The following is a 23,074-nucleotide window of genomic DNA, read 5'->3' on the forward strand; positions in this document are numbered from 1 at the left end:
AAGAAAGGAAATCTTTCAAATAGTTAGTAAAATAAAAAATAATGTATAAAGTAAGTAATCTTTTACACAGCAGATTATGTCATAAATAACAAAAATTCATATATATATATCATATTTTAACTATTTCTAGAGTAAAAGCACTTTTGAGTGCAATTAGGCAAAATGTAATTAAAAGATAAATTTCATTTCAGTAAAATAGTAAACTTCAGTTCAGATAAAAACTAAATATGATTAGGCACCAAACATGCAACAAATGACACTATGAGATACAATGACATATTAGATTCCATATAATGTAGAAGGTTCTTGTGCACAAAATTTTATGTTGGGACTGATAAAACAACCTATAGATACATATACTATGAAGATTTATCACATATTATATTTTAATGTCGCATCAGAAATAATTAGGGCCCAATGAAAATTCTGCGCATTTTGTACTCTTATAAAAAAAATTCTGTTTGAAAATTTGGCTTTAGGAACATTAAAAATTATAGGAAGTAGCAAAGTAATGGTAAAAATTCCAATGAGATTTTGGACAAACATAAAATAAAGGTTATACTATCAGTAAAAAAATTAATTTCATAAAAAAAAAATGGATAAAAATAAGATTGATGAATGTAGGATATTCCTGCATTCATCAAAGAATCAAAATCATTTTATATTTAAAGAGTTCTTAAATAAACAAGAAAAAAAAAACATTGAAAGAAAGTTATACATGGATACAAGAATTCAATAATGATATGACAAGTTCAGTAAGGCAATCCAATTTAAAATTCATGAAAATTATTTCTGAACTTTATCATCACATAAAAAGTAAAAAATAGTCCAGTTAATTACTCAAGGGGGGGGGACTTTCATAGTTACGAGAAATGACTATAAAGGAATCTATATAATAGTATGAGAATCTTTACCATCATAATAAAACCAATCAGACTGTTCATACGAGAAGTAAAATAAAAGAATTATCATTTAATCCCGTTTCCAGTTTTTCTGCAATTATTATACATTAAGGGAATCAAAGAAGACAATGAACATGTTAAATGAATGCTAGGAAAAAGTCAATACTAAAATTAAATTATTCAAAAATATGAAATGTATGTTATATACACATAAAAATTTATATTGCAAAAAATAATAATAATGTTATGGATAGAAATAAACTAATAGAAATATAAAATAATGTAGTAAATAAAATAGTGTAATAGAAAAAAAATATCATTGCTTTTACAAGATATACTTAATCAGTCAAAGATTTTACTTTTGAAAAATTTCCTAAAGAAAACAGAGGAAACTATATTATGATATTTGATAGGAAACTATATTTTGAATAATATCAAAAATAAGCTATTAAGGAAAAAAATTGACCCACTTCAGAGTAAAGAGTACAAGAATTTGAGAAATGTATACAGATTAAGCTTTGAAGTTCAATTTAAAATTTATGCAATCTCCTTCTGATCTTTTGAATAAATCTACATATGAAATATAATAATATTTATTATTAAAGAAAAGAAATCTTTCAAATAATTAGTAAAATAAAGCAAAAATAATAATATAACAATCATTTGGCCTGGAGTAAAATTAATCTCTTTGATCATGCTTTAGATAACAATTACTAATATGCAAAAAACCATGTCTTCCCTATAGTATCAATTAAACGTCTTTGGTGTGCTTTTAAACACAAAATAAAAGTTAGGAAACGTACATAACTTTTCATGGTAGGAAAAAGAATATGCATGTTCAAATGTTATTCTAATTTGAAATGCTACAAAGAATTTTATTTCAATAAAAAAAAAGTGAATTTTAGTTGAAATAAAAATTAAATCTGATCTACTTATAACGTACAAAATAAATGCAATCAAAGTATATAATGACAAATTAGGTTTAAAATTATATAGAAAGTTTATTTGCATAAAAGTTCTTGTTAGATAATTTTTAGTTTAAAGAAATAGAAAAAAAAAAATTACAAGATTGTTTTCACAGGATGCCCTTCTTTCGACAGACAAGCAAAATCATTTTATTTTTAAGAATTTGTATGTGAATAGAATACAATGAAGGGCAATTATACGCAGAATTTTGTCTCGTAAATATGAAGAACTGAAAAGGAAAGTGCCCCATTTCAGAGTAAAGAATAATGGGAACTCAAGAGAAATATGGTAGGTTCAGTTACACAATATGATTAAAAATTCATGTAAATTATTTCTGATATTTGTTAACAAATAAATTGGATTAGATAATAATATTTATTATTCAAGGACAGAAATATTTCAAATAGTTAGTCCAGCAAAAATAAAGTAATGTTAATAATATTGTGACAGTTTTTACCCTGGATGAAAACCTGTCAGATGCTTCATGATATTAATAATATGTACAACTCATATCGTCACTACTTCTACAATTAAATTATTTATTTGTTATTTTAAAGAGAATTAACAAGTTTATACATTAAGAAAAAGAATACTGTTTTCATATGTTAAAAGTAACACAGAGAATGTTTTAAAATAAAATTAAAGCAAACTTCAATTGATGAAAAAGGTAAATATGACAAGCCATCAAATACCCAACATATGCCATTATTATATAAATTGTTAAATTAGATTTGAAATTATGTAGAAGTGTAATTTGTACATTTTTAAAAATTATTTTTCTGTCTGATAAAGTAACCAGTAGAAACAAATTAAGAAGAATTGTTAGAAATCTAATCTCAGTTTCACATAAGAAAAAATTTAGGCCTTAAGTAAATTTTAAGCATTTTACATTGTTATAAAAATTTGGCTCAAAGAAACATTAAAAATTATAGGAAGTAGCAAAATAAAGGTAAAACCTCCAATGAGATTCAAAGCATGATGAACTTCAGAATAAAGCTTGCTATCAATAAAAAATCTCAATTTAACTTTGTAAGAAACAGAAAAAGAATTAATAAGACTGCTTTTACAGGATATTCTACATTCATTAGAGAATCAAAATTCTTTTGGAGGAAATTATGCACGCAATAATAACTAATATTGGAAATAAGAAACTGAAAAGAAAATTGTTCTACTTCAGAATAAAGAATAAGAGAACTGGAAACAGAAGCCACAAAGTAAGCTTTATATTTAATGTAATTTATTTTTGATTTTTGTTAACAAATAAATTGTAACAAACAGTTAAGTTAATTATTCAGGAAAAGAAATATTTTATAGAGTTAGTATATATATTTTATAGTTTTATATATATATATATATATACATAAACAAACTTTTATATTATTAGGAGAGTCTGCTGCCCAAGAAATAAAAACAAACAGATTTTTCCTAATATAATTAACAAGATTAATAATACATGGAAATATTTCACTATTTCTATAATTAAACAATTTTTAATTGCAAAGACAATACAAGAATTAATTCAAACATAGAAACCAAAGCCGAGTACGCTTCTCGGTGGATCTTTAGTAAAAAAGAAAAAATGCTTACCTTGCCTTCAGATGGCAGACAAAAGTCTTTAATAAAAATGAAAGTACAAACCGAAACTGCGAAACAGTTTCTTTAGATGAGCAAGAATATTTATATTGAGCAACAGATGTCAATATACAATATCAGTAATCCAAATCACTCTTAGCACGGGAACGAGAGTAATGTGAACAACAATGTTGTTTTACATGTAAATGCCAACATTCATGTGATTTCTTAAGGAAATACTGGTTTCAATTTTAAAATATCAACAACCGATTTCTATTTAATGAAATTTTTTGTTTGTAAAAGAAATATTTCTTGTCACGCAAGGAACTGCAAAATGATGATGAAAATATGACATCCTTAAAATAAAATTCTTATGCTTTCATTTCGCTGCTCTGAAATTGATTTGGTTTTCACACAATTGTTGCTTAAATGTTTATTCATCGACTTGTACTCGGATATGATTCTAATTCACGCAAGGAACTACAAAATGATGATGATAATATTAATAATATGACAACCTTAAAAAAAAAATTCTTATGGTTTCAGTTCGCTACTATGAAATTGAGTTGGTTTTCACACAACTGTTGCTTACATGTTTATTCATCGACTTGTACTCAGATATGATTCTTTTCATTTTTTCCATGCAGAGGACATTTTTTAACAGAAAAATTCAATGCAATTGAAATTTTTTGTTAATTCCATTTAGCTTTACTATGTCAAAGGAGGACTAGACGTGATTCCATAGTAGGCGTCTCAAGATCACATTTTCTACTTCGTCGTATTGGCAACGATGCGACAAATAGCAACACCACTTTAAAAAACTTGAAAGCAGGTTGAATAGAGCTGACGATGAAAATCTTGCTTGATCGGTTGCCTGCGAACGTAAACGGAAAACTGTCCTCGACAGGCTTTAATAGGAGCCAACTATACCAAATGAACTCTACTAATTATTGGAAAAGGTAGTAGTAAATTTATATACATATTAAAGTACAAAAAAAAAACAAGTTCTTAAGAATTAAAAGTAAAAAAAAAATTTCAAAAAATGATATTTTAGTATTTTGTCGTCTTTCAGTAACAAATATTTTATTCCTATTTCTTTTGTTATCGTTTATTACCGTTATCCTATCATTACCATTTCAAAAATATCATATAAATGCTACTTAATATTTATTTTCTTAACCCCCTAATTTACAATTTATATTATCATTTTTTAAAAACATAACCTTTTAGAAGGCAATGGAAACATTATTGATAATTATTTTGGATTGGACTGGAAAATATTTTTTTAAGGTTTATCTTAAATTGTGTCAAAATAATTTTTTAAAAACATTCTGGGAAAGACAATTTTATGATGACCCTCTTTGTTTTCTGTATTGTTAATAGAGTATATAATTCAGTTCTCTGGGACAAAAGCATTTTGCACTATCTGCTTGAAGTTCAGGTGGAATATTAATGTGCACCTTATTTTTCTGACCATAGGTGAAAAAATCATTACAATTCATAAATAAGTTGATAATTAATGGTTTCATTTCCATGTTTTTGTTGAATAAGGTTTTATTATTATTTTTTTTAGTGTAGAAGAGAACTTCTACATTTAATGCTTCATTCGACAATAAGCTTTAAGTTCCGAATTGTAAAAGTAAAGCTTATCTCCCAGACTGCATATATCGAACTGTAAAATTTAATACCAGATTTACCAAGCGGTGAGGCATAGATCTATTAAATATTGAAGTGATACTCATGCATGTATACGCATCTAAGTACATGTAATATGATTGCGGTTATGTGGAATTTACATTCACCACAGAATTTGTGTATTTATTGCTTTGTTCCACATTTTCTTAAATATTGCAATTTCACTTTTTATTCATTTTCCCTAATAATTAAGTCTCAGTAATTTATTCATCCCAATAAAATTTGATTGATTAATCCTACAACTGTATTTTATCATAAACATTTCATCATTGCATAAAAAACATTAGTATCACATTTTTCTATTTTTTCACAGATGCAGTTTTTTTGTTCATCATTGTATGTCTCAAACATGGATAATTAATTACAATTTATATATACATGAAATAGTAATGTGAAAATAAATAATTTGAAAACAATGCAAGCTAAAGTGATTAGATATAATTGAAAAAATAGTATTCAGCTAAAGTAATCAATATTAATTGTATCAAACATAGTGAAAAGTTTATTATTATTAAAATAAAAAAAAATCTATTGAAATTATTACATATAGTAAATAATAATTATTACAATGGTAAATTAATCTTATGATAATGTTAATTATTTTTAGTATATTGAAAATTACTAAGTATTTGGATCTGGTAAAGTTCACAAAAATAAAAAAATAAATGATTATTTTATTAGGAATTTTGCATATTTCTTGGTTTTTATTTGTTTTATGAATTAGTTTTTTTAGTTTTATGAATGTTCTTTTTAATATAAGGTGACCATTTTTTTTAACCTGAAACCAGGACAACATGAATTTTGACCAGCCACGCCCAAATTTTATAAATTTTTATCAAAAATTCACCCAATGGCCAACCTGTATACCTAAGTAAATAAAAAAACTTTTAGATATCAAAAAATGTTGCGTTTATTTAAACACAAGAAATATGAAAACTAAAATATGAATTTACAATATAAAAATAAAACATAATATAACATGATAAGCCATACCTAATATAATAACATAATAAAACATAAGGAGTTATTTAATTTAGTTTGTTTTTTTATATTTTTCTGAGGAGTGAATTGCTTTTAACAAATTTTTATTTTCCTGTATATTTGCATAGAATTCCATACAGGTTGCATTTCAATTATTTTTGACAATCAACAAGGATTTCAAAGTTTCCACTTTCAATTGGGTTTTCTCGCTAGTCCAGATGTTGTTTAATAAAGAAAAAACCCGTTCGGTCGGTGCATTAGTTCCTGGCATACAGAGGCAATACTCTACCAATTTCCCAATATTATTGGACACATCATTTTCTTTAAAGGTTTTAAAAATTTCAATCCACCTATCTGATACTGAAACACAATTTCGTTTCCAATGCCCAAGTTTCTCATCTGTGGTGCAGAGATGAATGAAACAGATTTCATCAAAGAGCTCATCTTCAATTAAATTTATTTCCAGATAATGTTGAATTAAATAGTCACTGCATACTTGAACCATTTGATGCGTAGGTTTCATGTTTAATGTAATCCAATTAAACTTCTCAATTCCCTCAAAATGGCCTTCCCATTCTTCCAGATACTGAAAACATGTGCTGTAAAATTCCACCACTTTTTCTTTGAAAATATTCGATTTAACTAAGCCGTCTTCTTCTAGCCTTTTTAAATTTTGTCGAACTTGCAGGGGCAGAAACACACTTGCTATCCTGTCAGCAATTTTGGTTTTAAGATCCTTATAAATGATATTTGTTTCCAACATAGAAATATCCTGTCCTTCTATCTTTAAAACCGTGTTATGAAACATTGACGGCACATTATGGAGAAAGAAAAGCCAAGATTCGGTTTCAGGATTCTCAAAATAATTTTTAATAATTGTCGGAGTTTTTTTCATTAGACGCAAAATACGATTTTAATGCGGGAAATTATTTCCAACACGCCCTCAATAGCTGGTCGTAACGCTAACCACCGCGTAGCACTGTAACCCAAAAGTTTTTAATATTCTATGTCTACAAAATTCTTTTAATTCACTGACGCGCACAGTATAAATGTAAAAGTAAGAGTAAATCTAGGTAATTAAAGTTTGTATATCAATTGGAAGGCAGTCCGCCGCGGTTTGTATAGAATTGTTTAAAATATGCGCTGAGCAACCAATTCCGACAAGCTCCCGTCCGTCCAAAGTAGCTTTTAGTTTGGTAAAAATATTATTTTTCCCGGCTCTTCGCATGCCTCCAAAGTTAGTGTTGGTGTTGTCGGCACAAAACCCTAATATCTTGCTTTCTAAATTATGTTTTTTTAAGACCTCTACAATATATTCGGTAACTATGTCAGACGTTTCTCCTGGCAAATCCTTTACTTCAATAGTTTTTACCTGTATTCCATTCTTGTATGAAAAATATCTGACAATTAAAGGAATAAGTTTAATTTCTTTGTGATTTGAGGCGTCTGAATACACTGATATAAAACTTACGTTTCTCAAATCTTCATCCAATATTTGATTTGCATAAGGGACAAGTACATCGGTGATTATAGCTTCGTATTTGGTTCTAGAGCATGTGAATTTAGCATCGAAATATGTCTTAATAAGTTTACGGGTACAGTCCTTTGATCGAAAAGATTGATTATGCATAACTGTATGATATGCCTACAAACCTTCAGCTGCAGCTATTTTCTTCTCGGCAGTTTCAAATTCTTTTTTCCTAAAATATGATGTCTTACTCGAACTTGCAATTACTGCTGACACTTCTCGTTTGTGTTTAACTGTTTTTATGTGGTTTTCAATGTCGCTTTTCCCACTATTTGCAATAGAAAACGTACTTCTACATTTTTCACAATATACTTCTCTAAGATCAATATTATTACTTTCTTTAATAAATGTATATTTTAATTTTAAATCGTCATTAAATACGCACTTTTGTCGTTTTGCCGCCATGATAATAATAAGGTAGGTACATCACAGTAGTTAGTACATCAGACCACCACTGGCTTGTAAGACGTCGTGGCGGTCCTGCTCATGCGACACCTGACGATATCACATGGAATTATCATGGTTGCCAGTTCTAATTTTATTATTTTTATTTTATTATTATTATTTTTTTTGTTTTAATGTTTTCTAATCTAAAACCAGTACTTTTCGTGTACTGGTTTTGTTTAATGACTAACCAGGACTTATGCCCTGAAAACCAGTACTGTACTGGTAAAATCAGTACGAATGGTCACCTTCATAAATCATTTATAAATTTAACTTCAGTCCTTAAGAAGAAACACATTATCATCTAAATTCAAAGAAAAAGAAACAAATGAATGTCCAAATATCGACTCAACATTTAATAAATCTGTAACCAAAAGAGCGTTATACTATTTATTTACAAATAATTAAAAAATAATGCTGAAGAATTTTTACAGTTTTATATATGAAAATCTCCATAAATTCTATTACATTCGGAGGTTTTCTAAATTGTTTCTTTTTTTAGCATAAAAGTTTCCAAATCAAGCAAATTTCTGTACAGTTTAGCCAATCATCATTTAAAACTGAATGACATGAAATATTGTATGATAATTGTTTAAATGTAGAATTTGTTTGTTTCTTGTAGAATTTTAAGAAAATTTTTGCAGGAAAATGTCTATTGTGTTCAGTGGATAGGAATGCATTTATTTCTAATTAATTATTTGTATTTTTGTCCTATAAAGCATGTTCATGTTTTCTTTTTTGTGATATTACCTACCTTGCAATGTTTTATATATATATATATATATAAACAATATCCATTGTCTTTTAACAGTGAGTTCATTCTGTTTGGACCTGTATTGTTTTAGTTATTTGTTTTCTAATTTTGCTCAAGGCCTTTTTAAATTATTTGCCGTTATGTGATGAGTGAAATCATATAAAATTACTATAAGAAATCAATGATTTTTAATGCCCTCCTCTTCAATCAAATAATAAAATATTTAATTTTTTTCAGAATTGCTTCTGTGTAATTTAAATTCTATTCTTGATGATATAAATTATATATTAGTAAATAAAAAGAAAAAAGACCCCCCCCCCACCTTCCATGTTGTACATATTAAGCTAACTTCCATTTCTAGTTAATATTAAAAACATTTTAGTGTTGAAGCTTAGTAAACACAGAATAAATTGTTAACGATTTAAACCATAATAGAAATATATATTGTTGCATATTATATTTTATTACATGTATAATATTTTTATAATTTTAATAGATGGCATTCTTAATAAGTGTCTCTTTGTGAAAGGAAGAATGTATGTTCAGCATTTAAAGAACATTCTTTTAGAAGGTAAGCTTTTAAAATTTAATTTTAGCATATTTATTAATACAGACAATATATGTTTTTGCTCTTAATTTAAAATTCATTTATCTCTATACAAAGAGATATATTTGTATAATCTGTAGTTCTGCACATTGTATAAAGAAGAATTTTAAAAGTGTTTTATGATGTGTCTTTAATTAGTTGGTGGATTACTTGATATTGAATTGTTTAAAATTTTAAAAACTATTTTTATATTTGTTATTGGTAAACTATAACTCTTTATTCCCCATAATTTTCTTTTCGTACAAACTGTTTTATTTAAAAAATTTCTACCTCTTTCCTTTCAGAATTTGTGAGACTGAAATCAGAGATCTCTGCATGATCCAAGACTGAAAAATCTTCCTAAGGTTAGAGTTTCCCAAATTCTTTTATGTGTGTATTATTTGTTGGTTTGTATAAATTACTAGAATCAATGATAGCAAAGTAAAGTAAATTAGATGAAATCTTCACCTCATTATTAAAATTTATTCCTGTTTAATAGTAATTTCTTTTTTAATCTGATGAAAAATAGTTCTTATTTTTCGGAATGCCTTTGATAGGAATTATCTCTTAGTTCGTTTTTTAAATATAAATTGTTAATAATTACTATTTAAGATTTATAAGATGGACATTTTTTCATGCAAGTTGCTTACTTTAATATACAATAATAATATCTTAAGTTTTCCTCTCATTTGCTTAATTTTTCCTTATTGAATAAAATTTATGAAATTAATAGATATTGAACTGCAGAGGTTGGTCTGTTTGCTCACTTAGAGATTATTTTTTTAATACAGTAGTTGCCAGTCAGAAATTGTTGTAAATTTTGTAGTTGGGGTGATTCTTTGCACATTTTGCTACTTGGCTGTTTTATTAAAAATAAAGCTTGATTTATTTATGAGCATGCATTGATTTTAGTTTGTTAATGTATCCACTTTGAATTGATTTCAGGGAAGCATTCTAAATAGTCTTCTGTTACTGAATCTCCAAAATTTTGTATGTGCGCCACTGATTTCTTGCCTATTTTTTTAATGCAATGCATTTATTCATCATACATTCTCTTCATATTTGACCCCTATTTGTTCAAATATTATTTATAATTAGTATGAGTTAAATTTATTATGCATATGATAATGTATATACTATATGTTGATAGATTTTTATATATTAAAAGGTTTAAACTTTAATAAAAACATTTTTGTGTTTTGTTGTTCTTGATTATTGTATTTTTGTATTAGAACAAAAATACTTATCAGTACAATACTGATTTTAGTGCTAATTATACTGCAGTGATTATATGAGTAATTATGAACTTGGAATTGTTTTTACATAATTGCCTCCAATTTTTATGCTAAAGTGAAAACAAAATTTATTAATTCATATTCTTATATGTGTGTGACGCTCAAATCACATTGAAACTGTTTCAGTTGAAAAAACTAGTGTATAATTAAATCATTGCATTAAATAATCTTTATTGTGAAAAGTAATCAATATATAAATCAAAAATTAAATCATTATACAAATTAATATTATATGTAAGTTAAAGGAAAACATTTTAAACAAAATGAATGAACGAAATAATGCAGTAAATTTTCAAAAGTTATGTACCCCACCTGCTTTGATGTTTTTGGTTCATTGCTATGATATCCTGATGGAACATCTCTTTTTGTATATTATCAATATGTCCCAGATTTTAAGAAGATTTGTCCAAATTACTTTGTAAAAAATGAACCTTTATGCTTATATTGGAATCCAATTTTCCAGAATTTTTCGGCATATATGCAACTTTCTCTGTTGTTTTCTGCATTGTTACAGCCCAAAAGATTCTCAATAACCTTTCTAAAACAATATGGCCATGCAAAAGAAAAAAAAAACTCAATATCAGATATAAATGTGGGAGATATTTACTTTTTACTGAATTTATGAATTACTGGAAAGTAAAAAAATCAGCTTGATTAAATATTCATTACTCGACGAAATTTTTTTTTTAACATATTGAAAGCAACCATCATTATTATTTTGTGTCCAAATCAATTGTTTCTTTAGATTGGAATAATTATATGTTGTCTATCATCTTAAGGATCCCTGATAAAGTCTACTGCACTTATAGCTATGTTTACCTTTAAATGTCATTTCATTTGCTTTTGATTAGTGCATTCCTTACTATCTTCTAATCAAATAAAACAGGAGTATCTCCTGTAACTGTTGGAAGAAGGCAATTTTTAGATCTTCGTGAATAGACCTCTGATGTTCCTGAAAGCAGAGTATCCTTAGGACCTTTTGATATTCTCTTTTTCCAGGTTGAGAATTTGAAAGTGAAAATGACTGATAGACATTGTATAGCAACATACATTTTAAACATCTGCCTTTATTGTCAGTAATAGGTCTCAAATCAAAATCATATCATTTTTCCAATCGAAAAAGAAGCTGCTGATTATTATTGCAATATACAAGGTATTTGTGAGAAGAATTTTCACCCCCCCCCCCCTGCTCTGTAAAGCAGTTACACTGCGTAAAAAAAGTAAGACGCTTGATTTTGTAACAATAACCGAAAAATATTTAATTTTACTTAATTTTTTTATTAGAAACATTTAACAAATATTTCAAAAATACAATTTTAACATCAGAATTATGATGTTCAAACATAAAATATTAATGGCAACAAAAATAGTTTCTCTGTTTTGAAACTTTGTAAAAAAAGTAGAAGGACAGTATTATAATGAATGAAAAAATAGTGACTTTAATAAGGAATGGTCTTCCCATTGGCCTTTATAACTTCAAATATTCTGTTTGGAAGTGAATTGTTTAGAGTTTGAATTTCAGTTTGACAAAAATTGTCCCACTAGTCATTCAATGCTTCTCGAAGCTGAGTTTGCGAATCAAATTGCCTTCCATCAGCATAAACTCGACGAACTAGCATTGCCCAGATTTTTTCCACTATATTAAGGTCAGGACTTTTGGCTGGCCATGGTAAAACATCCACATTATTTGTTAGGAACCAATTTTTGACTCCAGTGGCGGTGTGAATGGAAGCTCCGTCTTGCTGAAACTTCCACTCTTCACCCCCCATTTCAGAGGCATAAGCTCGGAATTCATCACTTGAATGTAGTCTGTATGTTTTTGCCTACCATTTCAGAAAACCAGACTTGTCCTTCCTCTGTATCCAACAGCCAACCAAACCATTAAACTCCCTCCTCCCATTTGTCGTATTGAATAGTATTCGCCTTCAGTCCCCAGACAATACCAGTATTGCTGATATCCGTCTGGACTGTCTAATTTAAATTTATTTTCATCATAAAATATCACAGAAGACCATTCTGTAGTCCATCACATGTGCTCCTTAGCCCACGCTAAACGGTTATCAATGTGAGCTTGTTTCCACTAAGGATGGTGTTTCCGTTTTTTGAAAATGAATTTTTTAGATCTTTTAATATAGTTGTAAACTGTTTGTTTCGTCATGTGATTAAGTCCTGCTTGATTTCTTGCCTTTGAAACACTTCCTTTGTTCTTCTTCAACACACAAGCAAGTTTTCTTTCATCACGTGGTGTTAACTTCTTCTCTCTACCAGTCTTCTCTTTATTTCCATTTTTTTAAGCATTTCTGATAAAGTTTGAAACTGTATTGGGGCTCACCTGCAACAATCGAGCAATCTCTGACACCTTTACCATCATTTTGATATGCGGAAATTTTCCCTTTTTGCAAATCGTTCAAAGGTATTCCTTTAGGCATTTCTGAGAACAGAGAAACAACGTAACTTTTAAACAAATTAGATTCCTTTTTTCATGTGATACATTTTATATTCATGAAAAATTTTCTTTCCCTATTTAATCCAGTTTTGCATTACTTTCTCTATTTCTGATGACATTCTTATACTTTTGCAGTAAAATTTATGCAGCATATTCCCAGATATCTCAAATTTATCAATGGGCTTTTTGTGAAAAAATTTTTAATATAATGTTATATATATTACAACTGATTATTTTTTAAAAACTAAAATTAAAAGTTTCTATTTTAAAAATGTTAATAATACTACAATTTAAAATATATGTATAGTGACAATCTTTATGAATATTTTTTTGGTTGTTGGTTTATTTTTTTTTTTTTTTTTTTATATTTGATGAATTAACTGTCATGTTAATTCTGTCATGAACCCCTATATTTGTATGGCTGAAAAGTTTTATTTTTACATTCTTTTTTTATTTTGACATTTTTCAAAAATACTTCACTATATTATAGTAGATACACATAAGAATGCATCATATTTAGAAACAGTTATTTAGCATTGTAAATATGATTGATTTATTTTTAAAAATTAAATCTGAGTTTAGTTGTTTCCACTGTTTAAATGATAATGATGAACTGAATATATTGAAACAGTTTAGTTGTTTAATTAGCTTGTGGAAAAATTCAATATTTTCTTAGTTATATTTTTTCTCTACAGAAAAAAAAAAAAAAAATGGTACACTTTAATTTATTTATATTTTTCTTCAGAATAAAATGCTTTATCTGTCTTTTCTTCCAGACCTAATGATATTAAAATTGCACATTCTCTGCATGCTTTGAGGCTGAAAAATACAAAAATGGTAAGCATTTTACAAATTTTTTTAGACATGTTATATTTTTTATATTTACCAGGAAGTATAGCTATTGCTTGGTTACAAAACAAAATTATATGTAGTTGAGAATTTTTTCCCACTTATATCTCATGCTTGGACAGGGAAACAAAAGAAAAAGAAAAATAATAGTTGCTCCTAATAGTTATCGAGCTATTTAAACGATAAGAAAATTAGTTTTATATTAAACAATTAATTCCTTCAAACCTTGGCATCAAAAATATGAAATTTAAGCATCTCTTATATACTTTTGAAAATTACATTCTTGTTTGATGATATTAAGCATTTTGGTGAAAAAATTATTTCTTCCAAATATTGAAAATTCCACAACTGCTTGAGTAAACCTTTTAAAACCAAGCCAAATAAAATAATTTTATAAATCAAATTTTTTTTCATGTCATATAGTTGTGAGACTACTACATATATGAATTTAAATTTTTTTCAGAAAAGAAATTTTAAACATTTATTTTTTGAGTAATGTATTTTAAAGAATGATTCTAAATTCTGTTGAATGCTGTGTGTTTGCATTATTTGAAATTAAGGTTCAATTTTTTTGTATATGGTCTTCTCTTTTTCACTGTATTGATTTTTCATATTTTAGTGAATATCATATATTTTAAGATATCTTCATCTGTATATTTTATGTTCCATTGAATTGATTTGTATGTATTTATTTTATTGTGATGCCCTTTAAATAATTATACATTTTCAAGCAGAATTATTTGCCCAGATCTATCAATTGTCTTTTCTGCTACATTTGGGGTTTTGAATTAAGACAGTTAACTTAATACACATTTAATTGAATATTACAGATGCATTGAAACATAACAATGAAACAATAGTAAAGAATAGTAGAATCTCATTAACTGCAGGCATGCATATGATTAACCGTCTCAGAACACATGAATGTCCAATTCAGTGACATATCAATTGTTACAGAACTTATCTGAAACCAATTCTTATTCAGATGGAAAATTTGATTTCTTTCAAAATGAATTCCTGGCTGTGAAGAGGAGCTTGAAAGCAAAGATACTAATATCTATCTCCCAAAAATGAGTGAAGTGAGAAAGCTGCAAAAAATAGAAAAGTGTAAGCTGCAGTTTCCTTCTGATATTCTTTAGAATGACAACAACAATACAGTATGTTGAAAGAAATGCCTGGACTGCATTCATCTGCCTTTAGGCATGTAATTTTTTTGAATTTTGCTAGTACATGAATACTCTGTATAAATGAAAATATTCTGCACTTCATGTAATATTATGCATGTAGAAAAGCTTGTCAACTCTTGCTGATATGCAGCTTTGTGTTATAGATAAATTAAAAGCTCTTTCCCCCCCCCCCAGAAAATATTTCAGTAAAAAAAAAAAAAAAAATTCTGTTGCATGACTTAAACTTTTTTTCGTGAAATAGTTATTCACAGTAGAGTGAGAGTAATTTTAAGATATTTACTGTTGGATCTGAAGTTTACTAAATCAAAAGTACTTCAGACAAATCAATTTGTATTAATATATTAGTGTTTTTCAACATGCTTATTCAAAATTATTTGTTTTTTTTAAAAAGCTATTCAAATCAGTGGTAGATGAGCAAACATTTCAAGCATTGGTAGGGAATCATGTAGGGAAACCTTGGTGAATTCTCAATTTAAATTTTGGATGGTAGCTGATGTCTTGTCACAATATTTGTGGATTGGCTTTCTACAATCAGAAAAATTAAAACAGACTCTTTCATGATACATTAGTGAGGTTGTGATTTCGCAGAGCTGTTTCATATTTAACAAAACATTGCAACTGACATTTTTTTATTAACCAAAACATTACAAATTAGAGAACTTATCTTTGTTTTTACTATGAAGCTTAGTAAGTAAGAAGTACTGAGATTATTCTTGCTTAAAAAAGGAAAACTGCACTCAATCAATATTCTCAAACATGATAAAATAGCACCAACGGCATAACAATGAAAAGAAAATGCAATGAAAATATAAAAAAATTAATAGCTAAATATAATTTAAAAACATATTTTAGCAAACTAATCTTGAAAAGTGTGCTGTTTTGGATAATTTAACAAGAGCTGTCAAAATGATTATTGCTGATTTTTCGAAGTGTACAGAGTAAACTGCCTTTCTAGTGTTGGATTTTGTTTTATTCCTTGTTCTTTATATTTATCTAAAATAATTTTTTTTCTGGAGTTTTAAAATGAGGCGTCTTGATACTTCTGTTTATTCTAGCGTCACCTTTTAAACACATTAACTTCTTCCATACTATTAAATAATGCATCTGTATAATGCTGATAAATTGCAGGCACTCTGTTCAAACCATATATTGATCTCTTACAAATATTTAATCCATATCAAAAATATCTGACAGCTGAAATTTTTTTTTTGGAAGCCTGTATGGTGAAAATCTTATTTTGAGATCTGTTTCCTTCCTTTTTAACTAAGAAGAATTTCCTCTTTTGACATAGTGTGTTGTGAATCAATTAAATTGCAACATAAAATTACTGAATAATTCTCACATAATCGTATACAACCAAATTGCTTTACTACAAATACTACCACTATTGCCATGCTGAGTTCTCAACTTATCTTATGATACCCTTTCTAATCTGTGAATTTCGTTTTTGTCTCTGCATTTTAAAACAAAAGATACTGTTTGAACACTTCAAAATACAGGCTTTAACTTTGAATGCATAACTTTCTCTTCTTATTTGATCTATTTATTTCTCACATTCATACAATGCTTGTATTCAACAGTTTAAAAACTTTGCTAAACATATTATTATGTATCTGAAATTTGTTGATAGAATTTTCTGTATTGAATAATGTAAAATTTTTAAATCCATTTTTATGTTCCATTTTCATAATTATATATTTCTATTACACAAAAAAATTACTCACTTTAATTTCATTTCTATGAGTACACAGTAAGAAAATTTCATTTTCTTCCATTTCCACTGAAATAAAAAATCTAAAGGTGATTCGAGAGTGAAAAATCTTCCAGTAGTAAGATTTTTGAAATAATGTTATGCATGTTGTAGTTTTTGGTCTCCATTTACCTTCTGGTAATAGTAACAGTAAAATAAATTAATTCTATTACTTGCTTTCTGAAATATTTTCATGTTTTGCCATTATTTTGTTCTTTCTTTGTTGTTTGCAAAAATAGCTATTGTTTCTAATCTTATTATTGTTGTAATTTTATCATTGACCTTGACTGAAAATGTTATAACAGGAAACACTATTTTCCTCTTTTCTTATAATGTAATTAAATGAATGGCTTTCTAATTTTTGAAAATGAAAGCTATCTATAGTTACCATTTAAATTTTAGGAAGTATGAAGCAAAAGGATTAATTTATTATACAGTAATAATATCTAAAGTGTTTCCTTTATGCTCTTATTTCTTCATTTTTAAAAAAATAAGTTTCCTAACATTAGTAGAAAATGTGCTACTGAAGTTGTTTTGTTAGACTACTTGGAAATTTTTTTTCAAAATGATAGTTGTTCAAATGTGAATTTTCTAAAAAACTTTTTTACATTTCTTGAATATTTTTGTATTCAGTTATCCATTAAAAATGTAATTGAATTCACTCATTAAAAGACATTGATTTTAGGTTGTTACCTTATTTATACTAATTTGAATACCTGGGAGGCATGTTAAATCTCATTCAATAGTTAAATTTAGAATTTTCTGAAATTTTAAATGCATACCACTGATTATTTAAATGCAGTATATTTTATATTCTGCAAAAACATTCTCTTCTTATTTAGTCAACTTGTGATTAACTTTATCTTTTCAAGTAATGTTCATATTCAATGTCAGTAAAATTTAAGTATATTATTATAAGACTCAACTTTATTTATTGAATTTGGTATATGAATATTATTAACTTTTATTCTATTGGTTTATAAAGTTAATTGTTATTGTCTTTATTCAAAGCATTTTATGCTAAGATTTTCTGAAAATACATGTAGGAAAACAAATAATTAATATAATAATTAATTAATATAATAAGTACTATATTATTATTAATTTATAACATTTCTTGTTACATAATAGTTAATATGATTTCAGCAAATTCACAATATGCCAGACTGTAGCTATTTGTATAATTAATATGTATAAATGAACCATGAGATATATTTAAGAATGCAAGTAATTAATTCTAGATTAAATTTTATTATTGGCATTAATGCAAACAAATATTAAATCACACTCTAATGGGCTGACCTAGATCTCAGATTATAAAAAGCATTATAGCAAAATTTTCGTGATATTTTAAGAAATAATTTTCTTCAACAAATGTCCATTCATTCATAAGATTCATTTTTATGTTACATTTCATATATTTTATATTTTTAACCTTGCTGATTGTATTACTTTACTAAGGATTTTGAAATCATGCATAGCATTAGGCATTAACAAGAAATTGTTATGTGTGTTTAAAACATTTCGTCAGGGTCTTGACTCCAAAATTTGTTTCTCCCTATCTTTTTACTTATATAATTGTTAAATTATACCATACAAACTACCATACCTAATTCGATGCTACATCAACTATTGCGCTAAATACCATTTTCACATTTCCCTGAAACAATAGATTTAACACGCATATATAACTCTGTATAACATATAAACTTCCAAATTATATACCTTTCCAAATTTTTATATATTAAATAATAATTTATAGTGCTACTAATAGTTAAAAAACATTACTCTTATGGAATGGCTTTTACCAATTTTGTGTTCTAAAATCACACTTTAAATATTTATTGATTGGAGACTTGGAATATACTATTGCTGCTTAGTTTGTTTGCTTCAGCATCCATTTTCAGGGGATGCTTCAGTAAAAAAGCCATTGCTGATGTTTTAAAAGTCCTTTAATTTCGCAAGATGATTTTTAAAAAATATTGTTTAATTTTAAACCTTGTAGCCACCTTCTTAATCTTAAACCTTCTTCTCTCTTTTTAGGAGATAAATATTTTGCAGAATTGTTCTTATAAGGAAGTAAAGAAGGATTATAAGCCTTCTTTTCCCACTTTCTTGAGAGACTTGGTTTCTTATTATTTATTTTTTTATTTTTGGAAGTTGAAAATTTGTTTTCTCTTTGGCAAATTCCTCATGTGGGAAAAAATTTTATGAGATTAGATCAAGGGAATGAATAAATATAAGAAGTACTGGAATATGGCATTTTAACTGTTAATTTATTATTGGGGGGGGGCTGTAGACTGGAGTGTTATTATGAAGCATTCATGACTTTGTTGCTTCTGCTACAGGAATTGCAAGGTATATGCATAAGCTATGTATATTTGAACTAAATGAGACCTAACTTGAGTTGGCAGTTCACCATACTATTTATATTCTCTGTCAGTTATGTCTTAAATACATCTGGAAAGCAATATTAATATTCTAGAACTGTTTGAATGTACAAGGATGATTTTCATTATGCTTCTCGTTTTTATTCTTGCATTTTAGCATGCATTCTATAACTCATTACTAATTTTTGAAATTCATATTACATTATTAAAAGTCTTCTTAACACAAAATATATATATATATAGTATCAGTCAGTGTTTCATTCCATTGTGCCAAGAAGTGTCAGTGTCCTTTATTTAATAGCTGCTGAGGTGGCTTTTAATATTTCTCAATATAATTTTGACCTTTACGTTTATGAAGCTAAATATATTATAAAATGTTTCTATTTCAGATTGTGCTTTTGATTATGACTCAGGGAATTTTTAGTATATTCTTAATATTGGAACAGAGGTAAGTAATAAAAGAAATTTTGCCTGAAAGGTTAGATGGTATCTTGCATTAAATGTGCCATTTCTCTATATTTTGTTAAACGAAAAGAGTGTATACACATTCCTGCTGTATTAAATTTAAATATCTTTCTTCATTCTGTCATATTTCATAGGCTACACATAAATTATTTCTTTTATACTCACTTTGAATGAAATTAGTGAATTATATTTTAAAATATATCAAAATAATTATATTCAGAAATTACTAATATCTTTTGTTTCTTATTTGGCACATAATTAATTTTTTGTAGTTTGATAGTAATAGTTTCTATTAAATATATTTTTATGAAATTCAAATTAAAATATAGCACATTTAATGGATTCCCTTTATGATAATAAAGTTCTGGTATTCATTTTATGATGAGAGATTGTGTGCAAATTAAACTTCTTTTTGTTGATATTCTTTCAAAGTAAATAAATACCTTGTTGTAATCACCATTATAGAGATGCAAATGAGGATTAAAAGCCTACATAGAATCTTTCAATGTAGCTTTCATTAATTATATTCTTCTTCCATGTTCTTTTAAAGCCTAAATATGGCTTATAACTAGTAGGCAATAAATTTTGGAATGCTGTGTATGGTATTTTATAATTTTGTGTGTATTTGCATTAAGCATTCAAGATCAAAAAATTAAGAAAGGAAAAGTCAGATTTGAATTTGTTGAAATCAGTGCATTTTTGTTAATTATCTGTCATATGCATTTATTAAAGGATTGTTAGAATTGAAATTATTTCTCTTTCTCTCTCTCTAATATATATATATAATATTCCTTATACGATAAATATTTTTACATTAATCAATTCTTCAAGAGTGTGATTTAATATTTCTAAACAGCATGCTTGGAACACTAAGCAACTAATCTAAATATTTAATAATGTAGAATTTTTGTGATTCTTGTTCATAGTATTGATTTCAAGTAACTATCTTATTGAATCCAGGTTGATTTTAAAAATACTGTATTTTAAATGTTTCATATTTATCTCATATTCAGACTTTGCAGATATTATTGTCATTTTTAAGTTGAAGAGAAATGTCATTTATTAAACCCTAATTATCTTTCATAAAAAGTAGCTAAGCATTGAGAAAATTGGTTTCATAATTTATTGCTCTGTTTGTTTCAGTATTATTTTTCTTTAGTAAGAAACTCCTGCATGCTTGAATATTTGTAAATAAGGTTTGGCTTCTTAATAATTTGCAGAATTCCTTGTTTTCAGTATTCATATTATTTACTTTTTCAGTCATTCGAATTTGGTGGGCTAAACATGTAATGTTTGATTGCAAGTATGTATGAAGAATCGTTTACATCGTTTCATTTTTCCCTTCTTAAAATATGAAATTTTGTAGGCATGCCTCTGATTATTAATGTGCGATTATTTTGATGAATTATAAATCAGACAGAATAAAAAAAAATATATAGAAGTATTTTATTTTTTTTAATTTCAAAATATTTATGCATGTTAAGACATTGTTATTACAAGAATAATTACTTATTTAGAAATGAAGATACTTTATAAAATTGTTCATCTCCCATTGCTGATCCAAGATGGGAAAAAAATATGAGACAGTATTAACTGTAGAGCAGCTTTATATTTTTGATCTAATGGCATTGCGGAAAAATGATCGAAAATTAAAGTGTTTTAGAAAGTGCATAGATAAATTGCAGTTCCAGTGTGATTGGTATTATAGTTCACTAATCTACTATTTTCTTTTTTTAGCCGTACAAAGCTTAAGAAGAAAATAATGTATTGATGATTAGTTTCCTTCAAAAAACATGTTGAGCTTAAAAAAATCATCTTCATTGCCTTTTTTATATATAGTATCATTGCACTACTCATTCTTTGGTGGAGTAAAAATTAGTTTTCATTGAAAAAAATTTTCTGACATGGAGAATTTGTATTTTTAAAAGTCTACATGATAAATTTGATAGCACTTTTGATAAATACATAGAAAATTCATTTGACATGAATGGTGAATAATTTAATATTTTTTACATATAGGCTTAATATGTTTACAGCTTTTAAAATTAGAAAAGCATAATATCATTGTTAACATGTAAAACATTTCTCAAACATGAATCGGAAAGAAACTTTTCATGTATATATTGCTTATGTTTTTTAATTTAACTCTTTGCACTCCTATATCAAGTGTAACTTGCCATATTCTGAAAAATACACCATTTTCATTTCTTGTTAGGTAATGATTAATATAGATGTCTTTTAATAGCAAAAACAAACACATTACTTTTTTGGAATCATAACAAACCTATATTTTTCAATGTTCAATGCACTAAAAGGAATTTTTACACTCATTTGCATAATTATGCACCTCATTAAGTTTTTGTGTGCAAAGGGTTGATTCTGACAACATTCAGTGTAGACTGATACTAGTGAAGACTGATATTAATGTTTTTTTCTATATTTTTATTTTTAAGTGTTAATCAGGTGCTATTTGTGGTGCATTCTTAATCATTGTGATCAGATTTAAATTGTGGGTTCCATTATTTGATGAATGTTAGTTAACTTGCATTGAAGTTACTTAAATATTTAATTTGTTTTCATTATCAGAGTAAGTGCATGTCATTTTTTTAAGGCATCAGAATTGAGACCAAATAAAGAGAGATGTTGCACATTGGGATAATTTATTTATTTTTTAACTTTGCTATGCATTAAAATTTTGCCTTCCAAATTAAATTAAACTTAATCATTTTAAAAATGAATTGTATTATTCAGGAGCATAATATAGTTTTTTTTTTTTTAATTTGTATCTTTGGAAGTGTAACCTAGCACAATACTATGTTCTTTACTGCTAAGGACGGATATTAAACTAAACACTTTAAAAAGATAAATCAGGAGAAAATATATATTTAACAACTTCATTAATAACTAAATATCACAATAATTATTATCTGCAGTTTTTTTCACTTTTGGCAATCTGAAGAATTTATTACCTTCTTTTCTAAATAATATTATTTAGGAAATATATAATGTGTCTGCATGTAATAAAGTGGATCAACTTATGTGTTTTATAACAGAATTCTACATTTCCTGTGAACACTGTTTTTTCTATGGATATCTTGAGGAATAACATGTTATTTGTTCCAAAGTACTGCAGTGAGCCTTCCAATAAAATGTAGTATTGAAATACTTTTGAGTGTCCACTGCATTTCACTTTTATTAAAGTCATGTTTCAAAGATAAAATTCGCATTTTACATTGACCATCAACATTGCATTAAAGATATAAC

At 26.9% G+C, this 23,074-nt stretch overlaps 1 protein-coding gene and 1 long non-coding RNA gene across 7 annotated transcripts in view; one reads left to right on the top strand and one right to left on the bottom strand.

Moving 5' to 3' along the window:
* Positions 1–3,963, bottom strand: part of LOC129958405 (uncharacterized) — a 152,862-nt gene extending 148,899 nt beyond the window's left edge. For all 5 annotated transcript variants that reach the window (XM_056070884.1, XM_056070885.1, XM_056070873.1 and 2 more), the window contains exon 1: positions 3,456–3,963. The gene's annotated coding sequence lies outside the window, so the exon portion shown is untranslated. The remainder of the gene's footprint in view (positions 1–3,455) is intronic.
* Positions 3,964–4,242: 279 nt separating this feature from the next.
* LOC129958347 (uncharacterized) lies at positions 4,243–23,074 on the top strand. Of its 2 annotated transcripts, XR_008783207.1 has the most exons (6): positions 4,243–4,399; positions 9,339–9,413; positions 9,734–9,793; positions 13,946–14,006; positions 19,735–19,793; positions 21,071–23,074. It is a non-coding gene; the product is annotated as an uncharacterized LOC129958347 (long non-coding RNA). The 2 variants fall into 2 exon arrangements; XR_008783206.1 differs by having other exon boundaries at positions 19,735–23,074.

Source organism: Argiope bruennichi, chromosome X1, assembly GCF_947563725.1.
Source record: "Argiope bruennichi chromosome X1, qqArgBrue1.1, whole genome shotgun sequence".
In the NCBI taxonomy this organism is placed as follows: domain Eukaryota; kingdom Metazoa; phylum Arthropoda; class Arachnida; order Araneae; family Araneidae; genus Argiope; species Argiope bruennichi.